Below are 18,197 nucleotides of genomic sequence, written 5' to 3'. Positions count from 1 at the left end.
CCCACTTAGCAATTCCCTTGCTGATTTAGTATCTTCCAGAACACCTCTTTGCCCTACCCTCTCTCCACTATTATTTAGAAAGGAGAAATAGAACTCAAATGTATACTCACCTACCTTGCCAGGTAGTAGCATGCTTTCCTGGTTGGTGGTGGAGGGGTCAGTGAATGTACTTCTTGGCTGCCACACGCAACCAGAGAACTGATGAACAGAGAGGCCTGGAACAGCAGCAGCAGCATGTGTGTGTGTGTGTGTGTGTGTGTGTGTGTGTGTGATAATTGGGAGAACTGCAGTGCACACAAAGGGGAAAAGCAGAGGAAGATGCTTGAGGGGAATGTGAGAATGTACCCTAATTGAAACAATGGTGAACAGTGAAGGAAGAATAACTTCTGTAGTCTCTCAGGAAGAAGAGATTTTGTAGGAAAATAGTTGAAGTAAAAAGGGAGGATTGAAAAAGGGAAAGAAAAGGAGAAACCTTGATTCAACGGCAATAGGGGCCCCACTGAAAAAATTTTTTCCATGAAGGTCAAGAGAGCTTCCTTAACAGAAGGTGGGGCTCTTTTGATGTGTGTATTCTGCCGGGATTTGGTGCTTATACCATTACCTCTGAGAGAGGGTTGGGCCTCCATGTATGGATGGCATCCTCAAGTTAGGAAAAAGGAGAATGAGAGCTTTGGGGGACAACTGACATCCACAAAGGTAAGAGGGCATGAATTCAGTCTAGAACTTTTTTTCATGACAAATGGGGGAAAATGAACATGCACAGTGCAGGAGACAGTAAAGAACAACACAATCAGGAACACAGGAAAATTTCGGCCCTAGGCGATATTTTATGCTCCCAGCTCCTGCAGGAATTCACCATTTGAAGTGAGACACAATTTGAAAAAGAAGTGGGGAGAATGCCAGATCTACAAGGCAATAACAAAGAATCTATTGAAAAGAAGAGATTCAAAATAGGTACCTAAAAAGCTGTGATTTCATGTTAGAGGGAATTTGATTGAAGATTAAAAAAGGGCAATATTGTCCTGAGATTTTATTACAGACCACTAGGAAAGAAAGGGAAAGTAGATGGAGATCTCAGGAATCATATCACACTACTGTCCTCTCCACTTATTCCTTGTGCCAAATATTTCATCTCCCAAATCTGTCTCTCTCTCTCTCTCTCTCTCTCTCTCTCTCTTTCTTAAGGCAATTGGGGTTAAGTGACTTGCTCAGGATCACACAGCTAGTAAGTGTCTGAGGTCAGATTTGGACTCAGGTCCTCCTGACTCCAGGACTGGTGCTCTATTCACTGTGCTACCTAGCTGCCCCAATCTGGGGATTTTTCTCTGGCTGTCCCCTATACTTGGAATTCTCTCCCATTATAAAGGAAGCCTTTCTCAACCACCCTTCATTATAGTCCCTTCCTTATTTTGATTAACTCCAGTTTACCCTGTATAAAGCTTGTTTACGCATAGTTGGGTGCATGTTGTCTCCCCCATTACACCGTGAGCTTCTTGAAGGTAGGGACTGTGTTTTGCCATTCCTTATGTTCCCAGCACTTAGCACATTTCCTGGCACACAGTAGGTGTTTAATAAATCTTTATTGTCTAATTGACACAGGATACACCATATAGTGACGATAAGGGCTTCAATTATACAGAGGTATCTTACAGTACTCTTACCCTCTACTAAAAGCAGAACACCTAATACTTTATTGACTCGTTTTAAGGGCAATTCATACTATAAAAGTTGGAAGAAGTGCAACTGTGGACTTGATTCTCAGAAAAAGAATAACTAGATACTAAAACAGAAGCAATGGAAACCTTGGGGAAATTGATCACTTTCTCATGGATCTCTCTCTCTCTCTCTCTCTCTCTCTCTCTTTCTCTCTCTCTGTCTCTATCTCTCTGTCTCTGTCTGTCTCTGTCTCTTTCTCTCTGTCTTTCTCTCCCTCTCTCCCTCTCACTCTCTCCTTTTTGATATTGGTTTGGTTGATTAGTTTGTTCATTCATTCATTCATTTAACTTTACTTATTTGTGCTTTCATTCATCTAATAATTCATCTATCTGTCTGTCTGTTTGTTGTTTGCTAGATCATCATAAGTTTCCCTGCTTAAATCCCCTGCTTAGGCAACCTGGTAGCCCTGCTGATCTCAACATGGTTACCACATTAATGGTGATTAACGATCAGCTTAGCCAACTGCATTCCCAAATCAGCCTAAACCTCCTTTGTAACTGAAATCATAAAAGTACAAAACTATTTCTTGCAACATGTGATAGAGATACAAAGAAAACCTGGCCTGGTCAGATATGCACCCTAGTGGAGAGAATAGATTTCAAGACATTCAAAGAAAGGATATGTGAGAATCAATGATAATCTTTTTACAGGTGAATTCAGGCTATGAGGGATATAGCAAGCTCTCAAGATTGAAATTCTAAGGACAGGAAGAGAAATTATTAAAAAGGAAAAGGAGAAATTGAATAAAGAGATGGATGTGGATGCAGAACAACTCATTGAGCCCTTTACTTTTTTTATAACATCTATATAAGATGGAAGCAATAGCAGGTAACACAATGAATACAAAAGCTGTAAATGTGGCATGTGCTTGTAAGAGAATTATCAGGAATATTGAAGTTAAAAATGAGCAACAAGAAATGATGTAAACAAAAAGGGGTGTTGCTTTTGCTTGTTGTATGAGCTATATTCAAGAAAATAGGATGATTGATGATGGGATAGAACCATGGATTGAAGAGGTAATGATAGGCTCTCCTCATTTCCTTAAAATTTTTTTAAACAGATTTTTCTAGATTGGCAAATTAATATGATTATCTCGATTTCAGGGAACCATTTGACAAAATTCTTTGTGGTATTCTTTTGACAAAGAGACGTGGGCTAGATGTAATCAGCTGTGCAAACTTAGAGTCGTCCTGAACTCTTCCCTCTCTCAATGCACCACATACAATTAGGAGCCGAATTTTGCCAACAACATATCTAGCATCTGTCCTCATTCCACTTATGTGATCACATGGTTATATGTTCATCACTATGATTTGTAATCTCAATACCTGTTTTCTACACTTAGGCAATTAACTCCCAACATCTTTCTTCTCCAATCTCTACCATAGAACTGCCAAAATCCTGTGCCTAAAACACAGTCCTAACCACGCCATGCTCATACTGAAGAATCTCCATTGGCTCCCTACTGCCAATGTGACAAAAACCAAAAGTCAAACAAACTGAAAACCTCTTTAGCTTGTAATATAAAAATACAGCAACAACAATGAAGAATTTTTAAAAGACTTTTGGATTTACATCATAGTCATAAAATAATAATAGGATCACAAATCCAGAACTGGGAGGAACTTTGGAGATCATCGGATTCCATCCCTTCATTTTATAGAGGAGGAAAATACAACCCAGAGAATTTAACTAACTTGCCTAAGATTACAACTTTTTCTAAGCCCTCCTCTTCAGCCCTCCATGCAAATTAAATCCTTTCTTGTAACAGAGGGAAAACACACACACACACACACACCACATTTAAACAAATATACCCCATGCAAAGACCATGCATAAATAGTATAAACAATAACCTTATACCTACTAGTCCTCCACCTTTCTTCTCTGCTTAGAGGTGGGAAGTAAGTTTCATTACCTAGTACCCCAGTACTGGAATTGATCTTTCATGTATTCCATGTTTAATTTCCTATTATGATCTTTCATTTGTGCTATTATAAATTGATGTGTATATTGTTCTTTTTCATTTATTTGCTATCATAAAAAGTGTCGCAATGAATATTTTAGTATAAATATTTTGATATATCTGCACTTTGGTTTCTGGCTTTGACCTCCTTGCATTTAATTGGATTTCGGAAATGTATTGGTCTTCCCCACTACTTATTGGAGTCACAGGTCAAATTGAAAACTTAATCTCATAATGATATGGAATATTATTGTGCCCTAAGAAATGATGAAAGGGACAGATGAAGAAAAACCTAGGAAGACTTATAAGAACTGATGAAGAATAAAGTAATCAGAAACATGAAAATAACTCATACAATGATTATAACATTATAAAAGAAAACAACTGTGCATGACTTAAGCACTGTAATCAATGCCATGATTAACCATAACTTGATAAGACTGATGAGGAATCATACTTCTCACCTCATATCAGAGAGGTCAGGGACTAGAAATACAGAATAAGACATACGTTTTAACACATGGCCAATCCGAGACACTGTACCAAGTATTACAGATAACAAAGAAAGGTAAGAGATATTCCCTGCTTTCAAGGTGATTGCAGTCTAATGGGGGAGACAATATGAAAATAATTGTTTGCAAACAAGATGCATCCAGGATAAACTGGAAATATTCAAAAGAGGGATGGCACTAGAATTAATGGAGGTTAGGAAAAGTTCCTTGTAGTAGGTGGATTTAGCTTCGATTTTAAGGAAAGTAGGGACTCTAAGAGACATGTTTGAAGAAGGAGAACATTCTAGGCATGGGATACAGTCAATAAACATGACTTATATATCTTGTTTAAGGCCAAGCAAGGAGGCCAGTGTTACTCAGAGTGCGTAAGGTTTAAGAAAAATGGAAATATAGACAGGGTCCAGGTAATGAAGGGCTTTGAAAATCAAACATAGGATTTTATATTTGATCTTGGAAGTAATAGGCAGTAACTGTAGTTTATTGAATGAGAGAGGCAGAAGTGATGTTGTCAAATCTTTGCTTCAAGAAGATCAATTTGACAGTTGAGTGGAGCATAGACTGGAGTGGAGAGAGACCTGATACAGAAAGACCAACAAAAAGGCTCTTGCAATAGTCACTGGTAATGTCAGAGGAGAGAAGAGGGCATATATGAGAGATGTTGCAAAGATAAAATTGATATAACATGGCAACAGATTGGATATGGAGGTGAGCATGTGAGAAGTCAAGGATGACACCTCAGTTGTGACCCAGGCAGATGATTCGGAGCATGGTGGTACTCTCAACAGTAATAGGGAAGTTAGGGAGAGGGGAGAGACTGAGGGAAAGTTTTTGAGTTTGAATTCAGTTTTGGATATAAGTTTAAGATTTCTATAGGAATCCAATTCTATAGGAATCCAATTCTATAGGAATCCAATTCTATAAGAATCCAATTTTACATTCTAAGTAGGTGGTTAGAGATATGAAATTAGAGGCAAGGAGAGAGGCTGGGTTTGGATAAATAGATTTGAAAATCATCAGTGAGGAGATAACCATTGAATCTGTGAGAGCTTATATGACTGCCAAGTGAAATAGTATAGAGAGAGAACAAAAGAGGACCCAGAATAAAACCCTAAGGGACATTCACAGCTGTGACTGGATGATTATTTAGCAAAGGAGACAGAAAGAACAGTCTGATAAGAGGAGAATCAGGATAGTGTCATGCAAACCTACAAAGAAGGACATATCAAGGAGAAGAGAGTGATCAACATTGTCAAAGACTACAAAGAAATCAAGGAAGATGAAGACTGAAACAAAGACTTGACAGTTAAGAAATCATTGGTAACTTTTGAGAGAGTAATTTCAGTTAATGATGTGGTTAGAAGCCAGACCATAAAAAAATAAAAGTTAAATAAAGAGTAAGAGAAAAGGAAGAGACGTGAATTGTAGACAGCCTTTTCAAAGAGTTTAACTGCAAAAGAGAGGAGAAATATGAGACAGTATAGCAAGCAAGGATTGATGGGTCAAGTGAAGGTCTTTTGAGGATGGTTATGTTTGTACACAATGCAGAAGTAACCAGCACACAGGGAGATATTGAAGATAAGGCGAAAATGGGAATGACAGCCAGGGCAATCTGCTGGAAAAGAAAGAATGCAATGTGCATATAGAAAAGTCTACCTTAGCGAGAAGAACTCTTTTTTCCTCTGCAATAGGGGTGAAGTAGATGAAGGGAACAGAAGTCACCTTTATAATATAAACTGATGAGAAAAGGAGAAGAGGGAGCTTTTAGTAAATGGACTCACGATCCTAGGATTTGTCTGACATAACTATACTTATTTGTTACAAAGGTGGAATTTATTGGGGTGGCAAAGTAGGGTGGCTAATGGTACAAAAAGAAAGAAAAGAATGTTATTAAATTCTCAAATTTTAAATTTTCCAACAGAAAATATACAACAAAATTTAGAAGAGGGTACACAAGCAGAGCAATATTGGAGCAATCCTGTCAAATTTAAAATATTAAAAAAAAGGTTAAATGTAGTAAAGTTTCACAGTGTTGTATTTAGGGATATGTTTGTAATTTTTTATGCCAAATTTATAATAATAATAAAAAGGAGTATTTGAAACAAAAGAATGTCATAATAGTCCTTGAACTCAGACCTGTGAATAAACATATTCTTCTGCCCACAGGCACAGAATGAGAGGGAGGATTCTTTGGCTAGATGTTTATGAGCTCATAATTTTTGTCAAATAATAGAAGTAGGAAAAAGAGTAGATCAGTGTTTGGAATGGAGGGCCGATGATGAACAAAAAGCATCAGGGACATTATTTCTTTGCAGTATAAGTAAATGCATACATATGTGTGTGTGTGTGTGTGTGTGTGTGTGTATGTGTGTGTGTGTGTGTATGTTTTTACTCTCTCTCTCTCTCTCTCCATATATATATATGTATGTTTCTATTCTAACATTATTTTTCCAGCTAAAAGCATATACATAATAAGTAAGTAGATGAATATGATGTGTACAAGAATTTAACTGGTGTAATTCTTAGCTATCTATTTATTTATTTTTAACTGCTAGTAAATAATACACAGAGTATCACATAGAATGTTATAATTGGAAGGAACCTTAATAACCTAATCCAATCCATAGCAGAAAAAACAATCCATATGACAATAGATATCCTATACAGTTCCATATTTTATATGTTAGATAATACATATATACACATGTACACACATATACATGTACATACATACACCTATGTGTGTGACACACACATACAAATATTCCTATCTAGGTTCTTATTAAAGAAAGTGACGTTAGATTTTTGATTGACGATGCCAGTTCTCTCTTGTCTTATCATGAGGTAAGGTGGAAACATTGATTATTACATCATCAATTTATTATTTTAGAGATCAGGAAGGCTACTGTCAATTAGTTCCTTAGGTGATTGTCTTAAGCAACTGAAAATTTAATAACAAACAGAAAAAGCATGTGTTTTTCATTGCTGCTATTTTGAAAGGTCAAGTGGGTCTGGAATGAAAGAGGAGGGAGGCATTTGTAGAGAAGATCTAATGATTTGCAGCTGAATGAAAAAATAGATTAACGAGAAATTTTTCTTTATTCATTATCTCAAGGTCTATCTTTGTGACCTTGAATGCAGGCTTCAACCACTCTCCAGGGTTGACATTTTAAAGCCATAAAGAACACATTGCATAAGCTGGATTTTAATGCTTTATATTTGGGGGTATCTTACATGTATGAGATGGATCAACAGATAACTTTAAAAGGCAAGCAAAAGGCCTACCAACATAGGAATATACTCTTAGTAGTGGGTCAAAAGGTATGAATTGTTTAGTCACTTTCATTTCAGTCCAGCATTTTTTTAATTAATTTTTTTGATTTCTCTTCATCTTTCTAAAAATAGCACTGCCCCTTCTTCCCTAATGGGAGTTTTCTTGCAACAAAGAATTTTCTTAAAAAGAAGGTAAAAAAAAATTCAGTTCAGCAAAAACAACCAGCTCTTCAGCTGAATTGATCAGAATATGTAATGTTCTGCACCTATTTTCTCCTTCTTTTCTCATTTCCCTCTTGGCTGCACTCATTTGGACTTTTTTGGACATCTCCCACATGTACCTCCCCACCCTCCATTTAAACTTCCTTTTGTGTGCTGTCTCCCCAAATTAGATTGTAAACTCCTTGAGGGCAGGGATTCTATTTCTTTTCATTTTATTTGTTTCTTCAGTGTGTGTGTGTGTAAATATATACACATGTGTATACATATATTATGTGGATATGCAGATATGTGTAGATATATAGATAGATAAATGAATGAATGGATGGATGGATACCAGAATGGTTAAAGGACTGAAGATGTTGCTATTTGAAGGAATTGAGAATGTTTAGCATGGAAAAAAGAATACTTCTAAATAAAATAGGTATATATATATATATGTATACACACACACACATATATATTGTATGTGTGTATGTGTACATGTGTACATACACATATGTGCATGTATACACACCTATTTTATCTTTTTCATATGATATTATAAGCTCCTTGAGGAATGGGGCTATATTTTCCTGTATTTCCCACAGTACATAGATGAGGTCTTTGCACATAACAGATAGTAAATTAAATCAAATTTGTGAATTTGAATTCTTGAAAAATGTCACTATTTTAGAAATACAAATACAAATACAAAAAGCTTAGAATAGAGATCTCAAGGATCTCGGGTAATATGATAATCTATATTTAAACATGTCAGTGGTGGTGAGCTTATTCTTTCATGAGACAAGCTGTTTTAATTGTGTATATTTTTCTTTGTATTGTGCTAAGACCTGTCTCTCTGCTAGTGTCCTACACTTGATCCCACTTCTGATCAAGATAGCCAAGCATAAGCCCCGTTTTTCTCCTACACGACAGGCCTTCAAATACTTGAAGATGATAATCTCATACCAACAAGTCTTTTTTTTTTTTCTTTCCCTCTATGCTAAACATTCCCAATTCCATAAAATAACATGTTCTCCAGTCCTCTAACCATTTTGGTATTCCTACTCTGATGTTTCATTTTATCCCTATAATTTCTAAAATATGGTGCCAAGGACTGAACATAGTAATGCAGACATGGTTAACAGTGCAAAGTATGAGGATATCACTATCCTCAATCTGGTACTGCCACTCTTAATGACGTCTAAGATCTGTTTGCTTTTAGGGTTACTGTGCCATAAAAAGATAGAAACACAACCTATAATATCATCAATATTAGTAATTCTAGAACAAGGAAATCTACCTTACCCATATAGTAACTCCTCTGAAACTTTGAGTCTTAGGGAATTGAGGATGCTGAGAATTTAAATGATTTGTCCAGGGTCACATTGCCAGTATGTGTCAAGGAACGAAGAAACTGAACCCAAGTCTTTATGAATTCAATGATGACTCTTAAATGAATGTAAGATCATAGATTTAGAGCTAGAAGTGGTTTTTGAGGAGATCTAGTCCTACCCTGTAGTATTGCAGATAAGAAAACTAGGTCCCAGATAGATTAAGAAACTTGTCCAAGGTCATAGGCTGCTAGGAGGTACAGTGGAAAGAATACTGGATCTGGAATAAGCAAAATCTAAGTTAAAATCTGGTTATGCGACTCTTGGCTGGTCTCTTTACTTCTCTCTGCTTCAGTTTTGATACCTGTAAATTGGGGATAATAACAACATCTACTTCTCCCAGGACTGTCGCTAGGATAAAACAAGGCCATTTTTATAAAACACTTCAAAAACCTCGAAGTACTATATAAGTACCAGTCGTTATTATACAACCAGTACACATCAGAAATAGGATTTGAATTTGGGTTCTGTGATTCAAGGCACTTTTTTTCCCACATTACCTTTCTATAGTATTATATCCGGCCAAAATATAATATTAATTATGATCATTTATAGCTACATATCTATATTATATATATCTGTATATATATATCTATATCTTTATACAACTCTAGATATATAATTTATAGATATGTGATTTTAAGGTTATAAGGTAGTTTACATATTTTATCTCACTTGATCATAGTAATAATAATAACTAGCATGTATATAGTGATTTAGACTTTGTAAAACACTGATTCCTACAACCCTGTGAGGTTAGTGTTTCCATTGTTTCCATTTTATAGAAGAGAAAAGTGAGGTCCATAGAGAGGTAGCGACTTGCCCGAGATGTTACAATTAGTCACATTGACCTTGAAATCTACAAGAACCTCCTGTGCGGTAGATAGAAATAATTCAAATAACAAGCAAAAATGAATAAAAGATTCTAGCTGCTAATGACTTTTGGCTTATTTTTTCAATTAAGAGATTTATTTTCCCAGCAAAGGAGCAAGTAGCCTTGGTCAGGCATACAGAGGATGTTTTCAACTATTGTTATAAGGAAATAATTGGTCCCCTTTAAATGACTGGATATTTGTTCTATAATTAACTTCATAAGGTATTCAATATTTTTCTCAGCCTGTTTGACGCCAACTCAGAAGAATATCCTGGCAGCTCATTGGAGGAAGGAACAGATGATATTAAACACTTCTGTGTAAGTTACCCTTCTGTGCCTCTATGAACCCTGTATATGCACAGAAGTAATCTAAGTCACAGCAATTGCCTTCAGAAAGTAATGTGGTTAATTATGACTCCAGAAAATGATTTCTTCATGGGGACTTCTAGAAGCATCAATTTGGCCTTAGTTTTTTGTTTAAGAGAAAGTCAAGAATGTGTATTCTCATAATGAATCAATCTCACTTATGTGCATTCTAAGATCTTTTAATTGTGTAATCTCTAATCATAGACCTTTAAGAACATTGTGAGAGCAGGGACAAGGCATACAGCGAAAAGACTGTCAGAAATTTGTTTTTTGTTGTTCAGTCATATCCAACTTTTTGTGACCCCATTTGGGGTCTTCTTGGCAAAGATACTAGAGTGGTTTGACATTTCCTTCTTCAGCTCATTTTACACGTGAGGAAACTGAGGCAACCAGGGTTAAGTGATCTGGCCAGGGTCACACAGCTAGTGAGGGTCTGAGGCCAGTTTTGAACTCAGGAATATGAGACTTTTTGATTTCAGGCCCAGCACTCTACCTGCTGTACCACATAGCTGCCCTCGGGGATTTGATATCTGAGCACAAAAATTACCTATCAGTAGAGGCCAAGTTTTTCCGCTCCCTATCTCTCATTCCTATAGAATGTTAGACCAGGAAAAGAACTTTGAGTTCATCTAGTCTAATCCTTTCATTTTATAGAGGAGGAAATTAAAACCTCAGGAGAGGAAATAACTTGTTTGATCCTATAATGAGTTTATGAAAGAGCTGAGGCTAGGCTTGAGCTCTTCTGAATCCCAATCCAGAATTCTTCAAAAAAGTTATTAGTCTAGGTCTACCTCCATAACATTTAGATAAGAAAATTGAGACTCAAAGAGGTGAACTCATTGGTCAGTGACATACATATGTATCTGTATATATAGGTATGGATATATCCATACCTATATATGCATATGTACATATATATATATATATATACACATATTATATTTGGTGTATATAAATATAATCTCATTTTATCCTTGCCACAACCCTGCCTGGGAGAGCTAGGTGCTTTCATGCTATTAATAATACCAATAACTTTAACAACAACAATATCAATAACACTAACATGTTATTTAACATTAATAATAATATTATTATTATTATACCTACTTTTACAGATGAGGAAACTGAGGCAGCTAGAAGTGAAATGATTTGCCCAAGGTCACATAGCTAGTAAGTGTTGAAAGCCAGATTTGAATGCGGGGTTCATGACTCCAGGTCCAGTGCTGTATGTGCTGAGTAATCTAATTGCTCCCAGCTGACAACTCATGCATCTTGCTGTCCTATGCAACTCTCATAAATCCTTTAGCAGTGGTCCTCCCAATATACCGCTTCCTTTGTATCACTTAGTACTACATGGATTCCAGTGGAAATTTCAGGCTTCTATTAGCTGTTTTATGATGGATCCACTTCTCTTTCCGGACATTCTTCTCTTTGATGATATCTTTCAATCGGATGCTTCTGCATAATTCTTTGTTGGCTATGTGCTGCAGATTAGTCATGACCATCCTATACCTTTCCCTTTCACAAAGCAGCTATTCAGAAGTGACACTGAACCTGGACAATAAGAGAAGGCTTTTCTTGCTAAGATTAGAACATTGTCATCATGGAGGGCGAAGGAGGGAGCATTTTAGCCATTAAAGGGTTATTTCAAGAAAGAGTGATCTTTTCAGATGGGAGATGGACTAAATGATCTGTGAGGTCCAATCCAACTCTGGCAGTCTATGATTCTATTTGCTGCCTGCCCCAGAGGGAGAGGCTCCAGAGTCTCAAAACCACCCTAAGTCTATCCTAGAATAGAGTCACAGACAGCTGAGCTGGCTTGGAGCCCTGGGGATTTGATCTAGGACTATATCTCCAGAGACTTCTCCAGAATGAAAATGACTCCCATTCCAAAGCCTCTGTGTTCAGTTTTCTTTACACATGGCTCTGATTGGATGTAGCACTAAGTAGCAAGTCTAAGTCCTGACCTCTATGGCACTCACACCGAGGAAGACATCCTTTTTTAAACAGGTGTTCAGGATGTACAGGCAGCTCAATGATATTAAAGAGATATAGACAGTAGGTTAGCTCATGGTATGATCACTGTCTTCAAATATCTTTTAAGTACCAGTTTGATTAGATTATTATTAAGATCTTCTCCACCTCTGAGATTCAATGAGAGAGTATTGAGTACATGAGTAATTTTAATGATGAGTCCTGCAAATTCTCCCTTTGTGATATCTTTCCAAATCTGTCTCCTTTTCTCTAGCACCCCTACTGCTATATTAGTAAAGCACCCCCTTTGCATCTATGTAGACAAATGCTATAGTCTCCTAACATGTTCCACCTTTGCACTGTGCCAACCCATCCTCCATACCACTGCCAGTCATAACCTTTATGTATAGATTTTGTTATATCACTCCTTTGCTCAAAAGCATTCAATGGTTTCCTGTTGCCCAGAGTTCAAATCCCTTTCCGGGCAAAAGGACATCTGCAAACTGGCAGCATCATATCTTTCCCATCATGTTTCATACTGCTCTGCGCCATACAACCTATACACACCTAAACTGCAGAACTTAGTTTTCTTCATGCACTACCATTTGCCTTTATACCTTTGTTCTTGCTATTTCCAAAGCCTACAACCTTCCCAAGCCTTCTTCACTACCTATTGACCTCTTCTCTATCCTTCAACATTCAATTGAAGTTCCACCTCCTCCTTGATCATTCTCCAGATCCTTTTTACCCCACACAAAGGGGTAATGAGCCCTTTCTTCCTCATACCTCGCTCAGTACTTTGTCTGCATCTCTACAATGTAGTTGTGCATTATTTAATTTTATCTGTGTATATGCCTTTCCTTTTACTTGATGATAAACTTTGATGAGGGAGCTCTGCATTTCCCTTAGACTCCTAGCACAGTGTTGTTTGCAATTACATGTCTAATAAATACATATTGAATTGAATTGAATCCCATCAACCCTGATCTGCCTCTTTCCAAATGGCACTGAGAATGTATGATTTATTTCAGTGTAATAGACAAATTATGAAGGCTTACTGAGGTATGACATGTATAGTGGAAGAGTCTAAGGTAAAGGAAATCATGTGACTAGAGAATGACAATCATTATTTTGTGTGTGTGTGTGTGTGTGTGTGTGCTAATAGAGCACTTTCTAGTTCATAAAGCACGTTTCTTAAAGTAACCTGATGAGGTCAGTAGAACAGATGTAATTAATTATCTCTCTCTTATAGATGGGAAACCTGGATTTTAGAGTAGTTAAGTCACTTTTTTCAAGGTCATACATTTAGTGACAGAGCTCAACATCAAACCCAGATCTTCTCTCTCCAAGTCACATTTCTTCAACTGTATCATGAAACACTAATAAGTAATCTTTTTTCCTAATACTTTACAGATTACTTTCACATCCAGTATCTCATTTGATACTTATAACAACCTTATGGAATGGCCAGGGCAAAGATGATTATCCCCATTTTCCAGATGAAGCCCAGAGAGGGGAAGTAAGTCATCCAAAATCTTCCAGCTGTAACTAGGACTTGAAGCCAGATCTCTTCCCTTCAGAGCTAACACTTTTTTTTTGATGGGGCAGTTGGGGTTAAGTGACTTGCCCAAGGTCACACAGCTAGTAAGTGTGAAGTGTCTGAGGTCAGATTTGAACTCAGGTCCTCCTAACTCCAAGGCCAGAGTTTTATCCACTGCACCACCTAGCTGCCCCCCTAACACTTTTTATTTGTGAAGAGGACAAAGTGATAATGTAGAAAGGGGATACAACAGAGCAGTTTCATGGAAAAGGGGCAATGATTCTAGAACTGGGTGTCAGGTGTTGGGGGCTGAGCCCATCTCTGAGTGTTGCCAGCTGTTTGATTTTGAACACACAGCTTTCCCACTCAGCAGATACATTTCTCTATTTGTAATATAAAGACAATTTTTTTTTCCTAAGCTACTTTCCAGTTCTGATATTCTATGGTTCTGTGAAATGGCAGCTTTGGAATACTCTCATTTGTATGTGCTTGGTCACAGAACTAGAAGCCCTAGGTGGAATTGCAGAGAGGAAGATTGTAGCAGAATACAAGGTCAATTGAAGCTCTTCAACAGCCTACCCTACCTTGAGAGGTAATGGGAAATGTTGATGATCACTTGTTAGGGATGTCTTAGGGGGGAATTTCCATACAGAGAAAGGTTGAACTTGGTCTGTTACAACTGTATAGCTATGACCTGCAAGCTAAAGTGTAATGCTCTGGACAGAACCTGCTTTTTCTTGTGGAACAGACACCATCTCCTTTTTGGCTCTATAGCTCTGTAGGGAGGCCAAAAGGACCGTGATCTTTCCATTTCCACCTGCAATCAGTAGCCACAGGAATTACAGACCAGTGAATGGACTCCAGACAGTTCTCATGCTGAGCCTGGCAGAAAAGAAAATTGCATCAAACACAACAGGGGGAGTGGGGGCTCCCCTGTCATCTCAGTGAACACATGAATTGGTTTTGTTTCATTCTCGACAGATCTGGTGAAATTTCATGCTAGAATAAATTACAAAATTAGATGCAGATTTCCTCCAGGTGTAAATTTCCTGCTTTCGCAGCAATAACAGTTTAGGGGAAAATAGAGGGAAATATTTTGATTTGTCCCCCCAACCTGGAAATGTAATTTTATTTCTAGATGTAGGTAATGAAACAGATGCATTTCTTCCCTTTCTAATGTTTTGTCCATGTCTGTTTGCCCTGGGCCACTGGGAGGAAAAAAGAACTAGGATTTACTGTAATGCCTTCTGTCTGCCCAGCATTTTGTAAAACACTAGGGCTTAAGTGACTGAAAAGATTATTAAGAGGTAATTGACATGACAACTAAAAAGAAATCAGCTCACCCAGTTTTAATGGAGAGGACAGAGTCTAGAGCAATGGGAATGGTAGTTCCATTAAAATTAGGAATGGCCAGGCTGGAAATGAAGTATTTGTCTAATTTAGGTGCCTAATTTATCAGGGTCACGGAAAATCTGAAGCATGTCCAGAAGAAGGTTACTAGGATAAGAAAGGAAAGGTATTGGGGATATAGAGCCTACGGAAGAGAAGATAGGAGGAAAGGAGGCTGTAAAGAAGAAAGGGAATAAGTATTTATATAACACCTACTATGTGCTAAGCACTTTACAAATGCTATTTTATTTGATGCTCAGAACAGCTCTGAGAAGTAGGTGCTACTATCATTGTCATTTACAGTTGAGGAAAATAAGGCAAATAGAGGTTAAGTGACTTGCCCAGAGTCACATATCTGGATTTGAACTCAGATCTTCCCGAGTCTATGCCCAGAGCTCTACCTACTTACTGTACCATCCGGCTGCCTGTTATGTTATCTGTCATCAAATTTTTGAAGGATTCACAAATTCATAGGATTTAAAAGCAAGGGTCTTTTAGGTTATCCAACTGTAGTCCCTTAATTTTATAAATGAGGGAATTTAGGCCTAGAGAGTTTAACTGGTTTGTCCAAAGTCACACATTAGGCAAGAGGCAAAGTCAGGAGTTAAACTAATGTCATCCATCTCAAAATCCCTTATTCTTTCTACCATGGCCTGTGGCATCCTTCTTTCACGTAGAAGCTGAATTAGATGTTTTCTACTCGGTGTCCAAGGATTTAAGTGAGACAAGTGGGTAGAAGTCTTAAAGAGGTGGGCTTCCACTTATTGTCAGGAAGGACTCCATTGTATATGTAGAACCAATCTAATGTAGAACAAGCTGCCCCAGGCAGTAATAAACTTTTCATCACTGCAGGTCTTCATTTAGGAGCTGGAAGATGAACAGTTCTCATGAGGTTTGTATAAGATGAACACTATGCTCTCTGAGATCCCTTCTGATTCTGAGGCTCCCTGATGCTACTTATGAATCCCTACTTAGAAGGAATTTACAATCCAGGGGAGACAGATCTAATACATAGGAAAGATGAAACGTAAAACTGTAGGTATGGAAATAGTAAAAGCAATAAGAAAGTGGCCAAAGAGGGGCTGCTAGGTGGCACAGTGGATAGAGCACTGGCCCTGGAGTCAGGAGGACCCAAGTTCAAATCTGGCCTCAGACACATAATATTTACTAGCTGCATGACCCTGGGCAGGTCATTTAACCCCATTGCCTAACAAAAACAAACAAACAAAAAGAAAGTGGCCAAGGACAGGCATTTTGTATTGGAGCAGAATTGAAAGTACGCAATAGAAAACAGTGTTTTTATCAGAACACCAGTAAACCTGGGTTGTGACTCCATTTCTGCAAATCACTAGCTGTGTGACTTAAGTTTTCTCTCAGTGCTTCATTTTCTTCAACTGTAAAGAACTAGAAAAGAGTATCTGGGTTCCCTTTTAGTTCAACATTCAATTTTCTGTTAAAGGATCTTGGAATGTAATCCCACTGAGAAGCAGGATGGGACATTAAGGACCATCTGCTAAAGTCCTGTCATTTTATAGATGAAGACGCTTAAGGCCAGAGATGTGAAGTAACTTGCTTAACATTACGTAGCTAGATAGGGAAGAACTAATACCCCAAAGCTGTGGCAGACAAAACAGAGACTATATGACCTGAGGCTTTATGAAAGATAACATAGTGGATAGGAAAATACACTAGACCAAGCAGATCCAGGAGCTTGAGAGCTGAATCCTGTCTGGTGTGACTGTAATCAGTCACTTAGTCAAAAGCATTTATTACGTGGCGTGCACTGTGCTAAGCCCTGAGAATACAAAGAAAGAAGAAGGAATTACAAAAAAAAAAAAAAACTTTGAGAGGTAGTTACCACCCAGTTTCTATTTGAAGTTTTCCAGTGATTGAAAGCTTACTTGTCTTCCCCTGAGATACCTCGTATTTTAGGATAGCTTTGAATACTATGAAGTACTACCTTACAATGTGGAAAAATCTGACTCCCTATAACTTTCACTTACTGATCTTTGGGTAGCTGAGTGGTGCAATGGATAGAGCACTGGGCCTGGAGTCAGGAAGACCTGAGTTCACATTCAGCTTCAGATACTTCCTAGCTGGGTGACTTTGGGCAAAACACAATCTCTGCCTCAGTTTTCTCATCTATAAAATGGGGATAATAATAGCACCTATCTCTCCCAGTTGTTGTGAGGATCAAATGAGATATTTTTAAGACCCATGCAGTAGGAACTTAATAAATGCCCTTTGCCCTTAGATACTAACAATGCAATTAGTCTAACTCCTTTTCTAACAAGAAGATCAATTTGAGTTGAGAAAATAATATTCAATTAAGAAAGGTAAAATCAGAGGGAAGGCAGTGAGAAACAGGGTGGACAGAAAGGAGAGAAAGGTCTCTTACATCAACTGGGATCTGTACCCAATCTTGAAGGAAGCCAAGGGAACTTAGAGATAGAGGGGAGATGCAGATGGAGGTGAGCAGAGCATTCCAGAGATGGAAGCTAAACAGTACAAAGGCATGGGAAAGAGGGGAAAATAAAGTAATATTTGTACAGCAAATAGATCATTGTGGTTGCATCATAGAGTGCTTATAGGGGATCATAAGTTATAAAAGACTGGAACGGTCAGAAAAAATCCTGGTGTGAAGGATTTAGATGCCAAAATAAGATTTTATATTTATCCTAATTGGTAGAGCTGTCTAAATGTGCAACAGGAGGCCATTGGAGGTATAGTAGTAGGGTTCTCCAAAGCACAAGTCTTCCACTGAATGCTGGATGACCACTTGTAGGGCATATTGTCCAGAGTATCCTCCGTTAAGTGAAGGTTTGGCTAGATAGTGACTGAGATGCTTCCTAACTCAGAGATTGCATGGTTCCTCAATCTGTGTCCATTAGCGTGAGTTCTCTATCTACTCTATCTACAAATATCATGGCTGAAGTGAGATTTGGGCTGTTCGCTAACAAACATGTAAGCCTTTACATAGGAGAAGGAGAAAGAA

The 18,197-nt window shown here is 37.7% G+C and overlaps 1 pseudogene; it reads right to left on the bottom strand.

Annotated features, from left to right (window-relative positions):
- Positions 1 to 18,197, bottom strand: part of LOC114030467 — a 67,335-nt pseudogene that overhangs the window by 34,564 nt on the left and 14,574 nt on the right.

Source organism: Vombatus ursinus, unplaced genomic scaffold, assembly GCF_900497805.2.
Source record: "Vombatus ursinus unplaced genomic scaffold, bare-nosed wombat genome assembly UNPS02005236.1, whole genome shotgun sequence".
NCBI lineage: Eukaryota > Metazoa > Chordata > Mammalia > Diprotodontia > Vombatidae > Vombatus > Vombatus ursinus.
The sequence above is the reverse complement of the archived record's forward strand: the minus strand, read 5'-3'. Positions and strand labels throughout refer to the sequence as shown.